Here is a 10708-nt window from a genome sequence, read left to right on the forward strand (position 1 = left end):
ATTGCATGCATACATTTCACATACACTGCATGTTATGTTATCAAGTATAGACTTAAATTTTTAAAGTTATTCATGCATAAAATGATCAACCACAATAATTGTACCAACATATGTGGTCATTGACAAGTTTAAGAAGTTGCAATTATTACATTACATATCTAATTTGTAACCGTTTTTCCACTGAATTCAGAACAAGATTTGCTTGCCACAGTAAGCTGTACAGTGACACAAATAAGTAAGAGATATTTAAACCGCCATTTGTAGACTAGTCACTGCACAACATCCAAGTTCAGTACTCAGTACCAGGCTCAGGCTGTATACACTGAGTTGCTTCATGAATAAATTTGTTAAATTCACAATATCTGAAGGTTTGAGCTTATATCTAACCGAGAAGCAGGATTTCAGCAAGAGTAAATCTTGACCCAAGCATTAGCATCTGTAAGCCGGATTACCGGTATAGTGAGCAAAGTGGTCCGTAAAATAGAGATGTCGCGGACCATTCGGGTCCGTAAAACAGATTTGTCGCCGACCATGGTCCGTTGGTCCGGTCCGTTTTTTAGGGACGACCTCCAAAACCACTCTAGTGTGAACACGATTAATGCGCATCAATGCGCATTACTTGTGCCAGTGTGAAAAGGCCTTTAGTGGGGCTCGCCCATGCTCGCCCCAATGAGCTAATCGTGACTACTTATGTGCTATTACATATACACATGGCTGTACACAGAGGATAGACTCAATGCCTTAGCCAGTGACCTCAGGATTGCTAGCTAAGACTTCAAACTACATGTACACATTAATGTCATCAATCTTAATGGTTATCTATGCTACAAAGTGAATCTGGTATTATATGAGCTCGTCCTGACTACTTATGTGCTATTACATATACACATGGCTGTACACAGAGGATAGACCCATTGCCATAGCCAGTGACCTCAGGCTTGCTTGCTAAGACATGAAACTACATGTACACGTTAATGTCATCAATACCAATGGTTATTTACGCTACAAAGTGAATCTGATATTATTTAAGGTCATAGTGACTACTTATGTGATAATACACATACACAAGGCTGTACAAAGAGGATAGACCCATTGCCTTAGCCAGTGACCTCAGGCTTGCTAGCTAAGACTTCAAACTACATGTACACATTAATGTCATCAATACCTTTGGTTATTTATGCTACAAAGTGAATCTGATATTATATGAGTTCATCGTGACTGCTTATGTGCTAATACATATACAAATGGCTGTACACAGTGAATAGACCCATTGCCTTACCCAGAGACCTCAGGCTTGCTAGCTAAGACTTGAAACTACATGTACACATTAATGTCTTCAATACCAATGGCTATCTAAGCTACAAAGTGAATCTGATATTATATCAGCTCATCGTGACTGCTTATGTGGTAATACATATACATCATGTATACCCTATAGTGGTTTTTAATAACAAATTTCATGAAATTAAGTGGGCTCTTTGCATCAAGCAGGCCCACTGAGTTACAAAAGGGAGTGACATATAGACCGGTACGCCCATTAAATAACAACACTAGTTCAAAAGAGGGTGAGAGGTCACCCTAAACACTGACTCCTCCTGAAACATGCACTTTTTACACAAAATTTTACTTGTATAGTTTTGCGTCAGGTAGGAGTTGAGGGAGGCTCCATTTCCTCTTCTTTCTCCTTTACATCTATTATTCTTTGAATCGACTGCAAGAATTGTGGAGAAACAGATCATATGATTCACATAAACATTGCATGTACCTTCTAACTAATAATAAAACAATTCCAAAAATCCAGTAATTTTTTTTGTGAGACTTGGCATAAAATCTATAACTTTTTACACAATCTGCTAATATAAATCTTTCACCTGCAAAAAAGTAGCTGTTATCACAGTAACATTAGTTGTCATGGTTACCGTCTTGATTGTCAGTTAGTTTGAAATTGAGTGCCTTCATATTCATCATTCCTTTGAGCTTCGATTTGCTTGCCATGGTTTTCTTTTGAAATAATTGAATATTTCAAGTTAAACCTGTTGAACTTACAATCTTGCACAATATGATTAACACATCAAATAACATAATACATCTTTCTTCCTTCTTTGCCTGGATGACAAAAATTTAGAAAATTAAAAAGAAAAATAAATCAAATCAAAACTTACTTTCTTTCCTTCTTCAACCATTAAAATACCATCTATTTTGGTGGGTATTTAATAAATAAAATTTAATGTTATACATACCATATAGCAGTAAAAATTGGCTTAGTGGTTGGCAGATTAATTGTAAATAATCAACAATTCTGCTTTATTCTGAGCATGCTCAATTATAAATTTCCAAATAATGCCAAATTTTCCTGCTATGCAGTAGCAACTAGTAGGACTTAATACCTTTAACAAGCTCTGTTGCATGTATATGAATGTCGTCTCCCTAAAGGAAAATGAGATACAAAAAGTAAGGAACATTATTACAGGCATGTATGACAGGCTCACATGCCATGCTTTAATTTACAGTTTAAACTCTTGTTCCCATTTTGTCAATTTTCCTATTTTATTAATTAACATGCCTTCTTCTTGTCAGGAGATTAAATTCCTCAATTACAGTAAGATAATGCAGAATGATACTTATAGAGCCTATAAGGAAAGGAGAAGACAATGAGAAATAAAAGGTAAAACTGGAACAGATTATTTAGACTAACTGATTCGAAAGCAGTGTGATCATTAATGTCCCTTGTTGCTGCATGCATTAGCTACATGATGAGAGAAAGAAGGAAAACATGCCATGTATTATAGCAAAACCATGCTCTTACATGTAGATACACTTACTTTTACTATTGAACATGTGTCAAAAAAATGATGTAAAGACTCTGCCAGTAAGACTGGCAATATATACTTTATTGCCTCCTGATAAAGTTCACATTCACCTTATGTCTATCAAAATAGTAATTATGTCATATACATGTACGTTTGTATATTGCTAACTTTGAAGTAGATTGATACATTATAATCGGCATGGATTTTTTCCAAAGTCAAAATTGCTTCTTGATAGTTCTTTGCATAATTTACATAGACTGAAAAATCGGACTACCGTAAAGCCGGAAAATTTGGCAGAGAATCAAATTTGGCGGATTGGCAGTTCAAAATAAAACCGCCAATATTATAACTGCCAATAAAAATTGCAATTTTATGGGCAGGTTAATTATACTAAAAAATGGCAGTATTTCTCACTATTTCAGTCAGAGTCAAGACTTTGGGCAAGGACTGCCAAGGAGCAGCTTTAAGAAGAGCTGAGTATGTTTAAAGAAAAGACAAGATAGTCAACTGCCAAATTAAATGACCACCAATATTATATTTAGACAGTTTTGATGCAAAACCGCCAAAGTTTTAGACCACCAAATTTTCCGGCTATACGGTAATTGTAGGAGATAAAAAGGAGATAAATACAATACCGCAGATTGGGATATTTTCATGTTAAAAATAATTTGTGTGAAATTTCCGAAGTTGTTTTATTTTTGTTGGTTGACCCATCTGTGCAATCTTTTTTAACACAAAAAATTAGGATGTGTCATAAACTGGACATGTGGCTACTAACTCTTGATGACGATGGACAACTATTCGATGTAAGTTTCTTGTGACATAACTGACAGGGAGCCTCTTGTGTAAGAGCTTCAGGCCTAAAAAATAAATAAATTAAATCTTAAAGTACCTCAATTACATGTAATACTCATTACTCACGATAATCCTCACAGTCCTCTAGACATAAAGAAATTGATTGAGAATCTCATGTTCTTTGGATTATCCCGTGGCATTAGGCCCTTGAAAAAAGCCAAGAGAGTTCTAAAAAACCAAGTCACATAAAAATCATGTGATAGTGATAGCTTACAGATCTTTAAGTCATTTCTTCAGTTTCAGTAGGCCCATTTACTCAGCCAGCTCTTGGAATAATATTTTGATGAATATACGACTAAAAGAGATTATTAATGATTAATAACAGTCACATGACATACATGTACCTTGAGGAGTTGGTTTCTTTTTTGTCTAAATGAAGTAATGAGAGGCAGGTCCAAGACAATGCATCCGTATGAAGTAATTGAGCAAAAACTTAGAAACATTTACAAGCTTGTTAGTTTCGAATCTGTGCACAGTAGCGTACTAGGACTAAATAAATAAATAAATTTAAAAAATAAATATACTGATCTCTCTTACTTGGTCTTGAAGGTGGCATCAAAATTCCTTGTCCACTTCTCCTCCAGGTGGCAAAATCTTTTACCCAAAAGTCCGTAAAACCTCTGATAGGACCTCTCCTGACAACACTCAATTATTGTGCTAGCAACTTGAGACTATAGGAAAGAGGTGCGGTTGGAAAGAGGTGAAGTTAAAAGGTAGCAAATTTAAATGGATGACATACAAACCTCTTGTGTTGGTTTGAACTCCATTTTAAGTAGCTTGTGAGTGCATTTTTCAAAATCCAAACTAAAATAAAGAATAATAATAATTATTATTATCAATAAACACAAGGAAATAATAATAATAATAAATTTACAAATACCTTGACATTATAGTGAGATACATGTATATAGACCTCCTCAGTTGCAACATGTCAGTTTGTGTTTCATCAATAATCTTCATTTCTCCCTCCTCCTCCTCCTCCCCCTCAATCTCTTCCTCATCCTCACTCTCTCCTTCCTCATCATCCGAAGACCCCTCCCCTAGTTTCTCCTCTTTGATTGCTTTGTATCTATCTTCATTCTCTTGGTACTCACTGTCCACTTTAAACATGTCGAAAAGGTCAGTTATATTAAATAGTAACACTGTGATGAGGTAATGCATCTAAAAATAGCAAAATAATAGTAACATTGAAAATATACTACTATCAGTAATAAAAATAGTAACATAAATGATGTAATGAATAGTAACACTTACATCTACTAATATTATCTTCTCCATCTAGTTCATCATCCAGTGAAATTATACGAGTGACTTGATCATCTTCGTTAATCAAATCAAGACTTTCAACAATGAATGGATAGCCAGCAAACTTGTTCTTTCTGATAACAAACATCACCTCAATCATGTACTGTACTCTTATGTCTACACTGGCATCATGGAGGATTGCTTTCAGACTTTCAAAGACACCTGAGGAAGAGAGAGACAGAGACGTGTATTTTTTAGCATATTTTTCTTACCTGTTATCTTTGTGAGAGTTGTGTTAGTTTCTGTCCGCACTCTTTTAAAAAACCAACAGCAACTTCAACAGATCGAATCACTCGTATAGGATCTTCCAGTAATACAGTCAGTAATTCCAATGCTAACAACTCGTGGACCACCTACAGTGTAAAAACAATAATAACATGTACATGTATAAAGTAGTGTCTGAGTTGGCTCAAAGTTTCTACATGGCATAAGGAAATCAATGTGTATCAATATATGCATATAAAAATTGGGATCAATTCGGAGCCATTAAAAAAAACCATGGGTCAATATTTTTCAGAATGTTGGCATTTTTTTACAATGGGTGTAATTTGAAAAACTGAAGTTGGAATCAGTTCAAACTTTCTACATAAGAACATTAATATGCATCATAAAATGTAATAAAAATATGGGGTGATCAGAGTTTATTATTATTATTACCTATTGGTTGACTAGATGTGCTATAAATTTGATGCACAACAAACAAATCTTCTTGTTTTTTTCCTTTTAATGCTTTCTAAAAAGTAACAATCAGTCTCTTAGCAATCGTTTCTCTGATTTCAAGGAATTTAACATTGACCATAGCAATCAGTGCAGCATAAACATGACTAAAAGAGGGCGAGGCAGACAGAGCTGAGATAAGTGAACGTGCCAATAATCCTCTAATAAAAAGAACAAAAATAATATTAAAAATGAATAATTAGAGTATATAAATATCTTACTGCCCACAAACTATGTTTAATTGGGTGGAAGCCCACTCTGGTGAAAAATTTCTGTATGCTCGTATGCATGTACGTGCATTTGGGGTGTGAATGGAGGGTGGAGCCCCTTTCTAGTTGTAACAACTCCCTAACAATGTTGGCAATATTTGATATGTTGACTTAAGGAGGTGTGTCTGTGATCATGTGACAGTCATGTGATTGTACATACCCTGTTAATCAGACCATTAATACTCTTTTTAAGAGCCTCCCATGCCATCCTTTGATATGGAACACTAGAGAGAGAGAGAGAGAGAGAGAAAATAAAAATTAAATAATTTTAAAATAATTAAAAGTCCTATAAACCACACCCATTACTAATTAACTATAATGTACTTTGGAGGGATAACGTTTTGGCAAATTACAATTATGTGGTCGTGTACTATTGAGCATGCACATTAATTAAATTAAATGAGTAAATAAAAGTCACCCCTGGTTACCTGGTTGGCAACGTCCGTGTTTATCTGCATTCACAATTTCCTACATACATGCAGTAGTTGCTGTGCAGAAGGATCTTGAAGGAATATTATGTGACTATCAGATAGCGCTTGCTTATATCTTCCTTTCTACATAGAAAGTTTAGGGCTATGCCTATAGCAAGGTTTTTATTCTATAGAGCTACAATGTATGTTGCAACCAGTTACATGTATGGGTATACACGTCGGCATCTATTCTGACACTTTTTCAGCTCCACAACTTTCATGCTTTTGCTATTCTAGTGTTACCTCATATCATTCCATAGGTAATTGAAAGTTCTTTTATATTCTGACAAGCTTTCAGTGCTTAGTGATAATTGACAAATGCCTTCACTGGAGGGAGAAAAAAAATTATGGGCATAAAATTGATTCACAGTGCAAAACATTAAGCTTAATTCTTGATAGTCGAGTTTTTTCATCAAAGCACTCTTCTTGGAGTTACAGTACATGTATATTAATTTTAATGAATAAAATCAAGAATTTTGTCGTCAAAAAAAAACAAACCACCTTATCAGAAAATTTTTTGCTTAGCAACAATATAATCAAATGGCATTATTGCTACGCCTATGTGAAAGTTTCCAATCCCTTTCATTTACTCTATTACCTATGGTTTATCCAAAACCTAAACTCCACCCGAAATGTCTAAAACACACCCACAATAAAATGTTATATTAACCAGTTCCTTCCTTAATACCGTATAGAGATTATATTTCACTGGTAATAAATTTTGCGAATTTCGCATTTACATTAAATTCGCAAAATTAAATTCCACAAAAGAGGTGTGGCACACTAGTAAAAATGGCTGCAGAAGGTAAGGTTCGCGAAAATTTATACCAACAAATGGCAAATCTGAATAAATTCGTGAAATTTTATACCAACAAAATAAAACCCCTATACGGTAATCAAGTATCTAAATATCAGAAGTACATGTACCATCTCCACCAACCACAAGTAGGTGTGGTCCTGAGCTAGTGTTAATCAATACACTCAAATGACAACTTCTTTCCTTAGGCCATTGTACTGATCCTCTAGGATTAGATAACTTTAAACAATTCTGAAGTAATAAAATAAAATTTAATTATCATAAAACACACACTAATATTAATTAATAATTAATGGAATTACACGAATAACACACAATCATACTAATAAGGTACACTCACCACTGATGTATCAGTAAAATTAAGAACATTATACATTGTTGCTCTTTCCGTTAGCAATATCATCTCCAAATCATATAGCACTGAAATTATTAATTGATGTTAGAGCGAAGGAGCTAATAGGTGGTCTGTCTCCAGTGACAGTTGGTGACATCCAATCACCTAAAATTATAAATATATATACTATAATTAATGATCAGTTTGTTGATTATAAATCAAATACATTATTAATATTATTATGTGTTGTTATACTGACCTGATGAGAGTTTATTTCATTATTCCAACCACTACTGCACTGGGCACCAGGTTGTTTGGTGCATTGCTAGAATATAATCCATCTCCTTCTCTAATTACTACAAGATAGTCCTCACCGTTGACTTTTATTGGTATCATGTCACAGTTGAACTTTATCCTAGGACCATGACGAGATATAATAGGAGCAAGTTCCTTCCAGTTGAAGGTATCAACATTAATACTGTATAAAATATTGTATAATATTTACATGTACATGTCAGTAGGCAGTGGCTATTTTTATCGTCCCGTAATCCCACTATTGTTATGGCAAGATGATTTGCACATTTTAAACCTAGGGGACGCTATGCAACTATGCTAACTACTAGGGGACTAGGGACTAGCTACTTGCCATGCATTTTCGATGGACTAAGCTGAATTCAAACTAGTGCCCACATCCACATCCAGCCCCATGCCTTTCCCACTGCGTCACCACAAACCGCCTGCTGCCTCAATGATGCTGATTATCATATATACCAGTATATATCCTGCTTTAAAAATAGCCGTTTACAGTGAAATCACGGGTCCGTAAAAATAGCAACTATTTTATTAGTAACTATTATGTTTACCTGTGTATAAACTGTTATGATTACAGTCAGTAATCACCACCACACCAGTCTCCAAAATTCCATTTCCAATGGCAACAGCTGCATAGCCACAAACACCCAGCAGAGGACTGATTACCAGTCGTGGGTTTTTGCTCCCATCTACCAGTCACCAAGTGGCAAAATTCCATGACAGAACACATTGATTGCTTCTTTTCATCTACGTAGATACTCTAGGCCGGGAGATCACTGAGGCTCGTACCGGCCCAGTCCCCACCCCAGCCGGGTAGTCTCCTACCCGTACAGTGGCCCGAATGATCCCTCCTCTTCACTGGTTGATACTCTATAGATAACAAGAGGTAACATAGTGAATGACCTTTTCCAGCATGTCCCGGCATGTCCAGGACTTTAGCTGCCATCTTTGTTACGAGGTGTGCCCAAACTGCCCATTGTGCGCGCCCCTGCGCTGCGCTGCTGCAGCGCTGCTCCACATCCACAAACACCTTTCTCCGTAAATCTATAGAGTAACGTAGCTAGTTTACGGACATCGGTAGTATACGGACACTTGAGTTCAAAGTACCATAAAAATTTTAAACATTTGAGTAGGAACCCAAGTTTTTCTGAGGGGTATAGCTCTCCATCTGCAATAGCTATAACCAATTTCAGCAAGTTTGCAATAGCTATTCTATGTTATATTTGACTGCAAATGATTATGGTCAATTGCTAAGTCCAAACAATCAAATGTCTCTTAAAATACAAAAAACTTCAACAGTTTGAAACTGCAGACTGAAAGTTTTAAATATGCCAACATTATATATCAATACAAAGGAAATTAATTACACTATTTGATGGAACTATGTAAAACAATATATAAATAACGTAGTAAGAGTTATTTAAGAGCAAATACACCTTGGTGACGGAGGCAGTTACCAGACAGTGATAATAATCACACAGTAACAGCAAACAGAAGGGGGAAATGGAAGACTAAAGACTTGGAAAAGGTTATAGAGACAGTTTGTGATGAAAAATCTCTGTTACTGCTTGAGAAAATACTCAATACCAAAGAGCTCCACCAATACATGCATGCATGACCACTCCAGCTTCAAAAATTAAGCAAGTTTCAGGAAGGCCTGGTCCATCACCTATACAAGAAAAGAATGAATTAGTATAGTGGATTATCAAAATAATTAAAATAGGGTATCAGATAGTCTCGCTGCCTCGGACAAAAGGGCTGACAGTTTCCAACAATATTCCTGAAAAAAGAATGGTGGCATGTGTTTTACGGAGAAACCCAGAGATAAGACTATGTACCCCCAAGCACTTCAAAGTTTGTAGAGGAATAAAAAAGGATGATGATTTTATTTGCTGGATGTGCACAACCTGGTCTTTGTGGACTAAAAATAGACACACCCCATTTTAAACACAGTTGCGGCATTTACACACTTATCTAGTCTTTAAAAAAGCATTAAATTTCATCCTTACTATCATTACTGTTTAGTTTATTACTCAGTAGTAATAGAAAAGTCATTGGGTCCACTACAAGGTCGATTTCTGTCAACTTATGTCACCAGTTCTTTGTTGATAATCCAGGGAGGACCAACATATCTGTTTATGATTTTTGTGGGCTCTTTTCGAAGGCTTGGACTAAATCATTTACAATGAAAAACATCCAGTCTAGCTTTAGAGTTACTGGTATATGTCCATTTAGTAGAAGCCTTGTTCAAAATTACATGTCTGCAGGCCCGTAGCCAGGGATGGTTCGGGGGGTTCGGACGAACCCCCTGTTGTAGCTGCAAAAAAGTTTTAGATTAGCTCCTGTCATGAAGAACAGCACTGCAAAAGCAGGATTAGCATTTTGGCAGCAGCGAGAAGCACAGATAGCCATTTTAGCTGAGTCAGCACATGGCTGAGATGCGTAGCTCAAGACCACGCCTACCGACCACGCCCATTCTGTTAAAATTTTTGCTGCGCGCTTCGCGCGCAGCAATTTCCGAACCCCCTGTTTCAAGTTCCTGGCTACGGCCCTGGTCTGATACAGAAGAAGATAACTTTTCTATTTTTAGACCAGATTTGTTGGCCAAGAAGTCAGGTTTGAAATATCTTCCATTGTATAGTCCTTGCATGACAAAACCTTGTATGCCATCTGTTGTACACACTGATGATTCTGATATTGAAGATTTTGATGTTCACTCTGATGGCCTACTGAAGGATCGATGTTTCAAAGAAAGTTCAGTTCCTCCCAGTAGTGATTTTTCAAGCATTTCAAAATTTTTTATTCCTCCTACACTTCCA

At 36.0% G+C, this 10708-nt stretch overlaps 2 long non-coding RNA genes across 3 annotated transcripts; both read right to left on the reverse strand.

Moving 5' to 3' along the window:
- Positions 1–4940: 4940 nt before the first annotated feature.
- On the reverse strand, positions 4941–8858 carry LOC109580141 (uncharacterized). Of its 2 annotated transcripts, XR_002187219.1 has the most exons (9): positions 8441–8858; positions 7837–7992; positions 7584–7742; positions 7367–7474; positions 6670–6753; positions 6117–6180; positions 5628–5848; positions 5183–5323; positions 4941–5132 (listed from the first exon to the last, which is right to left on the reverse strand). It is a non-coding gene; the product is annotated as an uncharacterized LOC109580141 (long non-coding RNA). The 2 variants fall into 2 exon arrangements; XR_002187220.1 differs by lacking the exon at positions 6670–6753.
- A 356-nt stretch (positions 8859–9214) lies between these two features.
- LOC109586768 (uncharacterized) lies at positions 9215–10147 on the reverse strand. Its single transcript, XR_002187221.1, has 2 exons — positions 9860–10147; positions 9215–9810 (listed from the first exon to the last, which is right to left on the reverse strand). It is a non-coding gene; the product is annotated as an uncharacterized LOC109586768 (long non-coding RNA).
- Positions 10148–10708: the final 561 nt, after the last annotated feature.

This window comes from Amphimedon queenslandica, unplaced genomic scaffold (genome assembly GCF_000090795.2).
Source record: "Amphimedon queenslandica unplaced genomic scaffold, v1.1 AMPQUscaffold_12790, whole genome shotgun sequence".
NCBI classification, from domain to species: Eukaryota; Metazoa; Porifera; class Demospongiae; order Haplosclerida; family Niphatidae; genus Amphimedon; species Amphimedon queenslandica.